This window comes from Crinia signifera, chromosome 4, assembly GCF_055691185.1.
Source record: "Crinia signifera chromosome 4, ASM5569118v1, whole genome shotgun sequence".
Classification (NCBI taxonomy): Eukaryota; Metazoa; Chordata; class Amphibia; order Anura; family Myobatrachidae; genus Crinia; species Crinia signifera.
Window position 1 is genome coordinate 237,844,438 of NC_139220.1, and position 13,165 is coordinate 237,857,602.

Consider the following 13,165-nt stretch of genomic DNA (forward strand, 5'->3'; position numbering starts at 1 on the left):
CAGATCCTGGCACCCTAGGCAGCTGCCTAATGGTAGAGCTGGCCCTGCTCTTTGCAATATTTATCTCACCATAAAAATGATGTGATAACCACTGTACCGTCATCTCCATTATTTGTGTGTGTAATTACACTTGCCTTAATAAATAGACATTTTCCTATCTGGAAAAAATAGTGAAACCTAAAGCGAGTTAGTTTACAATTTATCTAATTTTATTACATTTTGATTACTTGCTGTTAAAGTGTTAATAATGTGTACAAAATGAATATACTACTTCATCATTGGGCATTGTGTGAATATTATATACAGTATGTATATTATACACACAATGTCCAGTGATAAAGTAATATGCTGCTCAGAGCCTGGGCCCTGCCACTAAACCCAATTACCACCTTACAAATGGCAATACAGGCTTTTGCGCATGCGCTAGTCATATAACTAGTTTTCACCATCGAATACTTTTGATGCTATGGTTAGTTACCATCGCATTGAAAGTTTCAATGGTGGAAGCACTGCCATCATTTGATGGTTGGCTTCCGATGTTCATCCCTAACCTGCAGCCTAGGCCTATCAGTGCGGGATATGGCTGGAAGAGCACACACGCTGTTCTGAGTTCAGCAGCGTGTCTGCTCTTCCAGCCGCATCTCGCCCCTCCCCTCTCGCCAGGCTGATCGCTGTCGGACACTCGGCGCTCACCTACTCTGGTCTTGGGGTCTGTGTACTAGTGACAGACAGGCTACTGATCTGTAATTAGCCGCTGCCTCCCCCGCCGCTCACAGCCTCACCATCTTGCTTTTGGGAAAAAAATCGAAATACCGCTGAGGTCCCGCGGCCATGCCAGGGGGGGAGAGCGGCCTGTTTTAATATGTTATGGGCCAGCCCACCGGGAAATGGCCCGGTTGCCCGCCAGGCCGCTCTCCCCCCCTGGCTTGGCCTCAATAAAGTCTCCTGAGGGCGGTGTACAGGTCTTACTGGGGTTGAGCAGGGCAAAGTACCCAGTGTTCTGAGGTGTTGCAAGGTGCCCGGTGTTGGGGGGAGAGAGTGGGCAAAGTACCCTCTGGTGGTGGTGGTGGTGGAGGAGGGGGTTAAATTAGCAAGTAATAGACTCCTCTCATCTTTTTCTCTCCCCCTGGCTCACCTGCCTTCTCCTCTTGTACACGATGACCACGCATATCAAATGCTCATACAGGTGAGAGACTGCCATCTAGTGGTAACATAATGATACATTCTCCCTTTTATTTCTGTAGTGTGTAGCTGTAAGGTCCAACCATTGGGTACACCCAGGGCTGCTATACCTGGCTAAATGCTTCATTATAGCCAAATCCGGAAACCCCAATGCATTACTCACTTCTGATCTGCCTGCAGATGATTTGTGTGAGCAGCAGTGGCGGAACTTGTGGGTTGTGGGCCCAGGTGCACATATATAATCTGGGCCCCCTCCTCCACCCCAACCCAGGTTCACCATAAGTCATTGATGGTTTTATGCAGCAGTGGGCCCCTTGGTTGTCAGGGGCCCCGGTGCAATGCACCTGCTGCACCAATAGTAGTTCCGCCTCTGGTGAGCAGGTTGGCCAACCAGATGCCACTGTCTCTGAGTGAAGCTTCTGATTGGTCCTCCCTCTCAACCGCATTGGCCAGAACTTGTTATCGCTGAGGGACTTGGTAATTGCGCTTTAGGTAGAGTGGATAGCGCTAAGACATCCTGAGAACATGACCTGTTGGTGGTACCTGAGGATTAGGGTTGAGAACCCCTGGATTAGAGCATTTTCCCTTTTAGGTTCAACAAGCTCCACATTGCTCTAATGAGAATGTACTAATACTTGGTGACTATGCAGTAACATGTGTCCGGTATTCAGTACTATAGCGCCATCTTGTAGTTTATCAACCATAGTGCGTGCAGTCTGATCTAATATTATAAAACAGGTTACAAAACTGTGTCATCCAACTGTGTTACAACCAACATTTACATTTTCCAGAATATACTTTACTAGAGCAAGCGATTAAAGAAATATTCAGCTCTGTGACTTGGTAATTACTATTTGTCCACAAGGGGGTGCTGCACCCTTGGAGTCTATAGTTGGGTCCATATTAGATGAATTGTAAACCAGAGACAGAACTACCATTGGTGTAGCAGGTGTATAGCATTGGGGCCCACTTTTGCCCAGACCAGCAATGAGTTATACCCCTGAGCCCTCCGCAGACCATTTTGAGGTGGACCCCACTGTCTGAGGGACCTGCACCTTACCTTACCCTGTTCTCCGCACCATGCAGGAGATTGTGCTTGTACTTGTCACCCACTGCTCCGCCTTCACCTTCTACCTCTTTCCTTTCGTTGTTGTGGTCTTCCTCTGTATATCAACCTCTGCTTCTCCTTGTCACCCAGTGCCCCACCCTATTCCCTGCCGTTTTCTGTCAGTCTCCTTCCCACTGCCTCTCCCTGTCACCCACTGGCTCCCTCTGCTTTCCATTGTCACCGTCTGCTTCCCCCAGCCTTAAGCTGGGTACTAGACGATACTGTGTACCCAGCGACCTTGTTGGTTACGGGACCTGGCGAGATAGTCTGTATTTTCTAATTATTATATGTATATTTCTCATTCAGTGTGCAATTGGGATACAGACTGTTTTTTTTTCCTAACCAGATTTACCCCTCCCTGTTGGCACCTGAATGACATTACCTCTGATTGAGCAGCTTGCCAATAAAAGTGTTGTGTAGTTGAGAGAGGCATAGATGGGTCAGCATTAGGAGGGATTGCTGACACCTGAGTGCCATTGGAGAAGCCAGGGGTATCTCCAGGTAAGCTGGCTCTCAGATGTTGTAAGCCATTATCATGTGGCCTTACACTGGGCTATTAGGCCCAAAAATTTGTTATTGTGCATGGGATGGGTTTGGGAGTGTGATTCCCTCTTTGTTGGTATGGCTGGTCTGCTCCAGGTCAGCAAACCATAACACTTTATTAACATTTATGTTTTTCCCTATCACATTGTATGTATTATTTTAACCACACCTTCACCTCCTTACATAGCACTTATGTGCTTCTTATTTAACACCTACTAATTTTCATTTGTGTGCTGCCCTGGAGTAGTCAGCCTGTGCCGGCATATTGGGGGCCGACACCCCAGACCCATACCCAGTGTTAGGGACCCCCAGTGACAGAGATGCCTTGACGTACGGCCTGGGGGTTTAGCCCTATATCTGCAGATATATGCAACCAAGATCTCTGTATTATCTGATTATTATATGTATATTTCTCATTCAGTGTGCAATTGGGATACAAACTGTTTTTTTTCCTAACCAGATTGACCCCTCCCTGTTGGCACCTGAATGACATTACCTCTGACTGAGCAGCTTGCCAATAAAAGTGTTGTGTAGTCTGTATTGGCTAGTGCATACACACGTGCTGATACCAACTGCGATGAGCGGAGGTGGAGCAGCGCCCATGATGGATTCTGCAACATGGCTCCCGCTAGCGATATCCTCCAATACAGACTATGTACGACATCTCTCAGGACCCTCGGGAGAGCACATTTTTAGCATTGTAGGACATATATCTTAGATGGTCTGCATGAAAAAATCATTAGCGTTCCTCGTTATTGTGCTTATTGTTGATTTTATCGTCTAATGTGTACGCACCTTTAAACAGTCACCCACCTTGCTCCCCCTGTCACCCTCTGCCTCTCCCGATCGTCCACTGCTGGGTGGCATATTGTAATCTTGGGTTGGAGTGGGAGCCCAAATGCTATTTTGCACCAACCACTCACAAGTTCCACCACTGTTGTAAATGATATAATATCAATAACAATTTCCCTTGAACTCCCCAGAGCTCCAGGACAAATAATATCGTGCTTACACACTAAACGATTTTTACAGATGATATCGTTCAGTGACCACATACAGGAATGTAAATGTCATTGTCAATATAGTCCGGAATGAGCCACATGTACAGAAAACAATGGGGGTCACGAACGATTTAATATAGTGCATACACAATAATATGGTTACCGGTGGTCATGCGTTTAGTGTACGGTCTGTGAACCCAGCTTATGAATGTTAATATTTCTCCTTTTCGATATATTTCTGACCATTTACAGAGACTTAAAGAGAACCGTATTTACAGTTATGTCCTATCTCCGCTGCTCTCTCTGTGTCTAGGAACTGAATGCGTTTCGGGGGAACTGCAGCATGCTCTTCCACTATGACTGGATCAGCATCCCATTGGTCTACACTCAGGTAAGGAGGGCGTCACTAGTGCCCAGCAGGTCGGCAGCTGATTGGTTTTTCTAAGGGGGCGTGTTATCAGTCAGCGTATAGAAATCTTATACACAGGTTGCTGGGATAAAAAAACAATTCCCAGAACTCAACTTCTATGTAAGGACTCTGAACAGTTAGTGGTTGGTAGCAATGTATAATTGCGTCCAGTGTCGGGGCATATTATACTTTTTTTTGGTACTTGTTTCCTAGCAGGGCGCCCAGATTTCCTACGTACGCTCACTAGTTAATTTAGTTAATTTATTCACTGCACCCTGAGTAAAATCGCATCGCTTTTTTGTGGCGTGAGATGAGATCTCAGTAGTTCATATGGTAAAACACCTAAAACATCACCACTCTCCACGTCACCCCGTGGCGAGCCCCGCGAGGGGCGGCGGAACGCATCCTCCGACATTTTCATACACCCACTATCCACATCAGCGGTGAGTTGATTTTATATAGTGTGGCGAGCGCAGCAAGGGGACGTGGAATACATGTAAAGTAATCCGCGGGGCTCGATACGCTCGCCATGCTTCGGGCTTGGTGTCTCGCCACACTATATAATATCAACTCCACGCCGACGTGGATAGTGGGGGTATGAAAAGGTCGGAGGATGCGTTCCGCTGCGTTCGCCATGCTTCGGGGTGATGTGGAGAGTGGTGCTGTTTTAGGTGTTTTACCATATGAACTACTGAGATCTCATCTCATCTGCGATGTGATTTCACTCAGGGTGCAGTGAATAAATGAACTAAATTAACTACTGAGATCGCATCGCACACATCGCAAGCCACAAAAATGTGCGATGCGATTTCACTACGCAGAATAACCCACTAAGGAAATAGCTTAGTGGGCGCCCTGCTAGGAAACAAGTACCTTTTTTTTTTAATCTCGGAAGGTTCGGAGGATACTATAAAATGATATGTATTTGGAGATTCCTCCTTAGGAGGTCTAAGATGGTCTCAGGCGGCGGTTGTACAGAGAGTCTGTCAGATGAGCACCTGTCCCAGAGATTCCAGTCATGTTTGCTGTATAAATCTTACCTCTATCTGATCCCTCACTAAAGAGAACTTTCTCTTTTACAAATCTTTTGTTTAGATTTATATATATATATAATTAGTACTTGGGGGTAGATGTATGAAGCAGTGATAAGAAAGAAGTGAGCCAGGGGAGAAGTAGCCCATGGCAACCAATCAGCTGCTCTGTATAATCTTATATTATGCAAACTATAGATGTTACTTCAATGCTGATTGGTCACCATGGGCCAACTTCTCCTCCCGCCTACTTCTCACTGCTTCATACATCTAACACAGAGATCCTGCTTGTGGAGTGGGTGTGTGGGCATGTGTGTTTGTAGGGTGCAGACTCCCTTTCTGACACCAGGTCACAGAGTCGCGTTGTCATCTCTTCTCTCTCCACTAGGTGGTGACCATCGCGGTGTACAGCTATTTTATCACCTGTCTGATTGGACGGCAGTTTCTGGATACATCCAAGGGGTACACCGGACATGACCTGAACCTCTACGTCCCTGTATTCACTCTGCTGCAGTTCTTCTTCTATGCTGGCTGGCTCAAGGTGGGGATGTTAATGTGCCTGGATACCCTTCAACACTTTTTATGGTGCCATTAATTAAATGTTCAGTTTAAAGCTCCAGAGTAATAATGAATCTGTTCTTTGCAATAGTTCTGCGCATGCCGAATAAAGAAATGTTCTGGAACGACCAAACTGTTTATCTTCATTTTAAATTTATTGCCGATAAAGATACGTCACCGGGATCACACCTGTGTCGGCAGCTGGTGGTAATTACATAAGGGGCCGTTGTGCACCATGTCTAAATCCAATTGACCGTTCTCCATATTCCCCCCTCCAGGTGGCTGAGCAGCTGAACAATCCCTTTGGTGACGACGATGATGATTTTGAAACCAACTTCTTGATCGACCGGAATTTCCAGGTAGCAAGAACTTTTCCCAAGAACACGGTGTAACCTGCATCCGTCACTGGAGGACTCGCCCCAGGATCTAGTGCCAAAATATTCATGTGAATGGAGTTAGGTCAGTCCTAGGCACCCCACCTCATAATGACGTAGCTCTTAGCAACCCCCAACCTTTCATGTCATCATAACCAAGTCTCCACGCTCAGGGCCGTCTTTTCATATGGGCTTAATGGGCACTTGCCCAGGGGCCCCAGGTGTATAAGGGACCTATGCTGATAACTGAGGACCCCCTTCTTCCAGGGATACTAGAATTTTGAAAATCGACCCTGGGGAACTGGAGATATCCAACTTCAAAGCAGAAGTCCACATCCCACCTGTTTTTTTTTTTTTTAAACAATTTTTATTGTTTTGCAGAATAGAGCAATATAGAACAATACAAGTAAAATATAGCAGAAATAGATGTATACAATTGTGTGACAAGTTTTCAAGTATACATATTTTCCATATAAAAAATAAAAATTGTTTCTGTATATCAGTTTTAACAGAATAGCATTATTCTATGCATCACTCTAAAAATAGTAACAAGTGGGTAAGATAAGGTAAGGGAAGAAAAGGGAGGAGAGGGGGGGGGGGGGAGACACAAGACAGAACCTAAAATAATTTTTCAAGTATAGAATACAATTCTCTTCACATAATCTATCACTTCTCAACAAATAGATCTCTCTGAGTCAGACAAACATCTCATTAGGAAGGGATGAAATCTAAATCTGTCGGAGAAGAAACCAGGTGGTGGACTCAAACATTTTTTGTATTTGTAGTTGAACCTGATGTTCAAGACTCAATATATAGGTTTCCCATTTTTTATAAAAGCGTGGAGCCCCCTTCTCCAGGTCTGATCTCATTGCTTGCCTTTCATAAAACAGGGTATTCATAATGGATTTTTTTAGCTCAGTAATAGAGGGGCCAACTCCATGGATCCAGTGCGTAAGGATCAATTTTTTGGCTAGAGTTAGAATAATGGACAAAACAGGTATGATCTGTGGTTTCTTGGGGCCGAGGTCCCAGACCTGAAAACATAGGAATAGGCATGCAGTCGGGTGCTTTCGAAGTTTCAGCGAATAGATGCTATTTATATAACTGATCACTTTGTCCCAGAAGTATCTAATTTTCCTACACTCCCAAAAGTTATGAAAGTAAGAGGCATTGGATTTTTGACATTTGTAACACGCCCCAGTATCAGTGGGGACATAGTGCACCCTCTGCGCTGGGGCCATGTATGCTCTATTTATAAATTTGGAATGGGTTTCTTGTAAAGCAGCCGACTGCAAATGCCTCATGGTGAATGACAATTTGTTATATAGAGTAGTTGGCTCTGGAAGGTCAGGAACATCCAGAAGCCATCTAGTGTGAAGTCTCTGAAGTTGTAGATCCTTCCCTGCCACAATAAGTTCTGAATATAAATATTTGATCCGATATCCCAATACATATTCCGGACGTAGCAAAGATACAATTGGATCTGTCTGAGTGGTCAAACTCATGGAGGGTGGTTGAGATTGTACAAAGTGTCTCGACTGAAGGTACATGTAAAATTGTCTGTTGGGTAGATCAAATTTTTCTACCAGTTCAGAGTATGGGCGCATTGAGCCACCCGGGTCGAATAATGTACGAACATTAGATATACCTTTGTCTCTCCAGCCACGGAACTCTGCATTCTCAAGTCCCGGGAGGAACTGGGGGTTCCCCCATAAGGTTGTAAATGGGGATGAAGTATATTCTCTGTGCAATATTTTATTAATTTGCCTCCAGGACCTGTAAGTGTCTTTAAATAGGACTAAATCTCTGATTGGTTTAGGTATTAGTCTTGTTGGGGCATGTAATAACGCTGCTGGTGAGTAAGGATGGAATAATTGTTTTTCAAGAGAGGGGGAGGTATATTCTGACCTAGCTGTGAACCAGTCCGTAATATATCTGAAATGCGCTGCCAGAGCAAATGATTGTATGTCGGGCATGCCAAAACCTCCATCAGCCTTGTTAAGCTTTAATCTAGTATACGGTACACGTGCCCCTTTCCCGCCCAGGCAAACTTAAGAAACAACGATTTGAATTTTTGCAGATCTCCCTTTCTGAGCTGCAGTGGCAACATCTGAATGAGGTAGGATAATTTGGGAAAGGCTATATTTTTAATTACAACTATCCTGCCCGCTAGAGACAGAGGCAACCCCATCCAGCCATTCAAAAGTTTTTCAATTGACAAGTAAGAGGGGTTAATATTTATAATATAAAGGTCATCTAGTTTTATAGGGATTTGAACTCCCAAGTATTTAAGCGAATGTGGACAGATGGCAAACTGTGAAGTGAAGGAGGGAGAATTAAAATATGCTGAGGAGGAGTTCAGTGGCAGTAAACGGAATTTATCATAATTCACCCTAAACCCCGAGAAGGTAGAGAAACGAGATACAATCTCTTGTATGGCGGGGATCGAAGTCGTGGGATTGGCTATAAATAAAAGGATGTCGTCCGCAAAGAGGCTAAGCTTGACCTCCATATTATTCACCTTTACTCCAGTAAATTCGCTCGAAGCTCTCAGAGCTATTGCTAGTGGTTCGACTGCGAGTGCAAATAGTAGGGGCGACAAGGGACAACCCTGCCTGGTGCCTCGATATAATGATACTGTCACGGCTAAAGGGCTGGATGGAGTCGTGTGGTGCACAGAAGCCGGAGACGGACCAGGAGGAGTAGGATTGAAACGTGCAGGTTTAATAACAGATTTCATAAATGATAAACTTCACTCAAATACTTCTTTAAGTGACAGTTGGGATAAATTAAATAGAGTCCAGCACAATATTAATAACAAGCAGGTAAATCTGGAAACGTGTATTTGATGAGCCAGAGTACATAGAGGAAGATCCGGAAAGAGGTTGATTTGATGACAGAAGAAATGGATCCGGATGACTGAAAGATGATGGAATGAATGAGTTGTATGAAGGAGGACAGCGGAATGCTGTGCAGGGTAATTCTGGGACACAAGCAGGAACAAGCACTAGGTAGGACTTGCAGCATTGGTGTCAGGAGAAAACTTCCTTGTAGCAAGATGCAGGGAGCAAGGCACCAGAGTCAGGAGAGAAAGAGCCAGGATCCGGGAATCAGCTAGGAGTTGTGAATGACTCCAAAGACTCATTGCACTGACACTGAACAGCCTAGGCAGATCCCTTATATCCCCAGGGGACGGCTGCCATTGGCTGTCAGCGCAGGATGAGGAGGGAATCTCCACTCTGGGCCAATCTGTCTCCTGCCCTCAACCAAGATGGCGACGCCGGCCTCCCGGCACCACTATCTGCAAAGACACCGCTACCCGACGCTCCCCTGCTGCCATCCCTACCCAGAGCTGCCGCTACCCGCACACCACAGACCGGAGCCTGCACACGCTAGCCGGCGGCGGGCGCGGACGGGTGAGTACTGTACCCGCCGCGCTCCGTCGCGGCTACGTGTGACAGTACCCCCCCTTTTCAGGGTGACCCCAGGGCGCCTATGGGCCTTGTGAGGATTTCTCTGGAGAAATTGCTTTATCAGTTTCGGAGCGTGCAAATCAATGGAATCCACCCAAGAGTTCTCTTCGGGACCAAACCCAACCCATTCCACCAGATACTGGGTACGAGAATTGCGGCAACGAGAGTCTATAATGCGTCTTACCTCGAATTCAGCCCCACTTTCAGAGTTAATCTTGGGCGGTTTGGGAATCTTCTTTTGATAAGAGTTCAACCTTAAAGGCTTGAGGAGGGACACATGGAAGGAATTGGAAATCCTTAGGGAAGGAGGAAGTTGAAGTCTATAAGCGACCGGATTAATGACTTGGGTGATAGGGTATGGTCCAATGAACCGGGGAGCCAGCTTCATAGAGGGCAGACGGAGGCGTATATGGCGGGTAGACAGCCATACCCGATCTCCGACTTTCAATCTGGGCGCTGCCCTTCTTTTCCTGTCTGCCATCCTCTTGTATCGGGCGGAAGATTTAAGGAGAGCGGTGTGGACATCCGACCAGATTTTAGCAAAGCGTTGTAATGAAGTGGTTGCTGCAGGAACTTTGGAAGAGGATAATTCTGAGAAATCTGGAGATCGTGGATGTTTGCCGAATACTGTAAAGAAGGGGGTGGTTCCGGAGGAAGAGTGATAGGAGTTGTTATGCATATATTCTGCCCACGGGAGAAGATCCACCCAGTCATCTTGGGAAGATGAGACAAACAGTCGGATAAAGGCCTCCAAGTCTTGATTCACCCGTTCTGTCTGGCCGTTGGTCTGGGGATGAAAGGCAGTGGAAAACTTGAGTTTGACCTGTACCGCGGCACAGAGAGCTCTCCAGAACTTTGCAACAAACTGTACTCCGCGGTCGGATACAATCTCTTTGGGCAGTCCGTGAAGTTTAAAAATGGTTGAGATAAATAGCTGAGCCAGTACTGGAGCAGAGGGGAGACCTTTTAGTGGGACGAAATGGACCATTTTAGAGAATCGGTCAACCACTACCCAGATTGCAGTATGACCTTTTGAGGGAGGTAGTTCGCAAATGAAGTCCATTGACAGATGGGTCCATAGTTCTGTGGGAATGGTTAGAGGGCGGAGAGGACCAGCGGGAGTTGTTCTGGGCACCTTATGCTGAGCACATTTTACACAAGAGGCGACGAAGTTGGTTACGTCGTGGCGGATGGTTGGCCACCAATAAGAACGTGACAGGAACATCAAGGTCTTTTGTGCTCCTGCGTGCCCTGCGAAGCGGGAAGAGTGTGCCCATGACAATATTTTCTTGCGGAGTTCGGGGGGAACGAACGTTTTACCTGGAGGAGGAGATGGCTGTACGGTTACTTGGGTGAAGACCACCGAATCGAGGATTGGACGAGGAGGTGTCTCTAGGTCAGAGGTCGTCTCAAAGGAGCGGGATAGAGCGTCCGCCTTAGTATTCGTGGTTCCAGGTCGGAATTTAATATGGAAATCAAAGCGTTCAAAGAACATGGCCCAACGGGCTTGGCGGGCAGTAAGGCACTGAGCTTGTTTGAGAAAGGACAGATTTTTGTGGTCTGAATACACGGTGATCTTATGCCGCGCCCCCTCCAGAAGGTAGCGCCACTCCTCTAACGCAGTTTTGACTGCAAGCAACTCCTGTTCCCCGATGGGGTAATTCCTCTCTGCCGGGAGGAATTTTTTGGAGAGGAAGGCACAAGGGTGTAATTCTTGATCCTCACCTTTTTGTTACAAGATGGCCCCGATCCCTTCCGAGGATGCGTCCACCTCGAGAATGAAGGGCTTGTCGAGGTCTGGTTGGAGGAGGATTGGTGCCGTCATGAATGCTCTCTTTAACTGCTGGAAGGCAGAGGATGCTTCTGGCGACCATCGGCTTGGATCAGCTCCCTTGCAAGTGAGAGCAGTGAGGGGAGCAGCGATAGTAGAGAAGTTCCGGATAAATCGCCGGTAATAGTTTGAGAACCCTAGGAATCTCTGAATTCCTTTGAGTGTTGTGGGGGCTGCCCAGTCTTGGATGGCTCTCACCTTCTCTGGGTCCATCTCTATCCCAGTGGCGGAGAGAATGTGACCCAAGAATGGAATGGACGTGACCTCAAAAACGCACTTCTCCAACTTGCAGAACAGTTGATTTTGGCGAAGACGTCGTAGGACTTCGGACACTGTCTGTCTGTGAAGTTGAAGATTCGGAGAGAAGATGAGTAGATCGTCTAGATAGACTACGATGGAGTGGTACAGCAAGTCCCGAAAGATATAATTTACAAACTGTTGGAAGACGGCGAGGGCGTTACAAAGGCCGAAGGGCATCACCAGGTATTCATAGTGACCGTCGCGCGTATTAAAAGCCGTCTTCCACTCGTCACCTGGACGGATCCGGATCAAATTGTAGGCCCCTCGCAGGTCCAATTTAGTAAAGATTACTGCCCCTCTGATCTTGTCGAATAGTTCTGCGATAAGGGGTAAGGGATAGCGTTTTTTAATGGTGATGTCGTTCAGGCCCCTATAGTCGATACATGGCCGAAGACCGCCATCCTTCTTTTTCACAAAGAAAAGCCCGGCCCCGGCCGGAGAAGTAGATGGTTGAATGAAACCTTTGTTTAAGTTCTCTTGAATGTACGAGGACATGGCCTCAGTCTCGGGTAGCGACAGGGGATAGATGCGGCCACGAGGAGGGAATTTTCCGGCCACCAGCTCTATCGGGCAGTCCCAAGGACGGTGAGGAGGCAGGGTGTCGGCACCACCTTTACTGAAGACATCTGTAAATGAACGATATGGTGCGGGTATCGACAAGGGTGGAGCTGAAGAGGATGAAGGACAGTTACCCTCACGTTGTGGATGGGTCTGGTAGACCGGAAGGATCTGAGGAATGCAAGTAGACTGGCAATCTGTTCCCCAGGCCTTGACCTCCATATTGGTCCAATCGATGTGTGGGTTATGTTTGGAGAGCCAGGGAAGGCCCAGGACCATTTGGTGTGAGGACTGTGGAAGAATGAAAAATTCGAGGGTCTCTTGATGTAGAGCTCCTATGAGCAGTGTCACCGGGGTGGTCTGATGGGTGATTTGTCCACTACGAATTCGACTCCCATCCACTGCAGTGAGGACCAGCGAGTGATCCAGGGGTTGTACAGGCAGGGCATGTTGGGTGACAAAAGAGGAAGAAAGGAAGTTTCCCGCTGCTCCAGAGTCCAATAGGGCCTGAACTCTTTTTCTCCCTTGGGGACACACAAGGGTAACCGGAATGGTGGAATCAGAAGAAGAGGGAGATGGAAGCAAGACTCCTAATCGGACCTCCCTCGGGGAGATTAGGAGCGGTCGTTTCCCGGCCGCAGCGGGCAGGAAGCCAATAAGTGAGCTGAGGAACCACAGTACATGCACAGATTCTCACGCCGTCTTCGGTACTTCTCTTCGAGAGAAAGACGGGAGCGGTTGATTTGCATGGGCTCATCTGTTGACACCGCAAGAGGCGGGGTTGGTTTGGAAACTGG

The 13,165-nt window shown here is 46.9% G+C and overlaps 1 long non-coding RNA gene across 1 annotated transcript; it reads left to right on the plus strand.

Annotated features, from left to right (window-relative positions):
* Window positions 1–1,150: 1,150 nt before the first annotated feature.
* On the plus strand, window positions 1,151–5,747 carry LOC146075135 (uncharacterized). Its single transcript, XR_014473510.1, has 3 exons — window positions 1,151–1,186; window positions 4,148–4,225; window positions 5,663–5,747. It is a non-coding gene; the product is annotated as an uncharacterized LOC146075135 (long non-coding RNA).
* The last annotated feature ends 7,418 nt before the right edge of the window (window positions 5,748–13,165 follow it).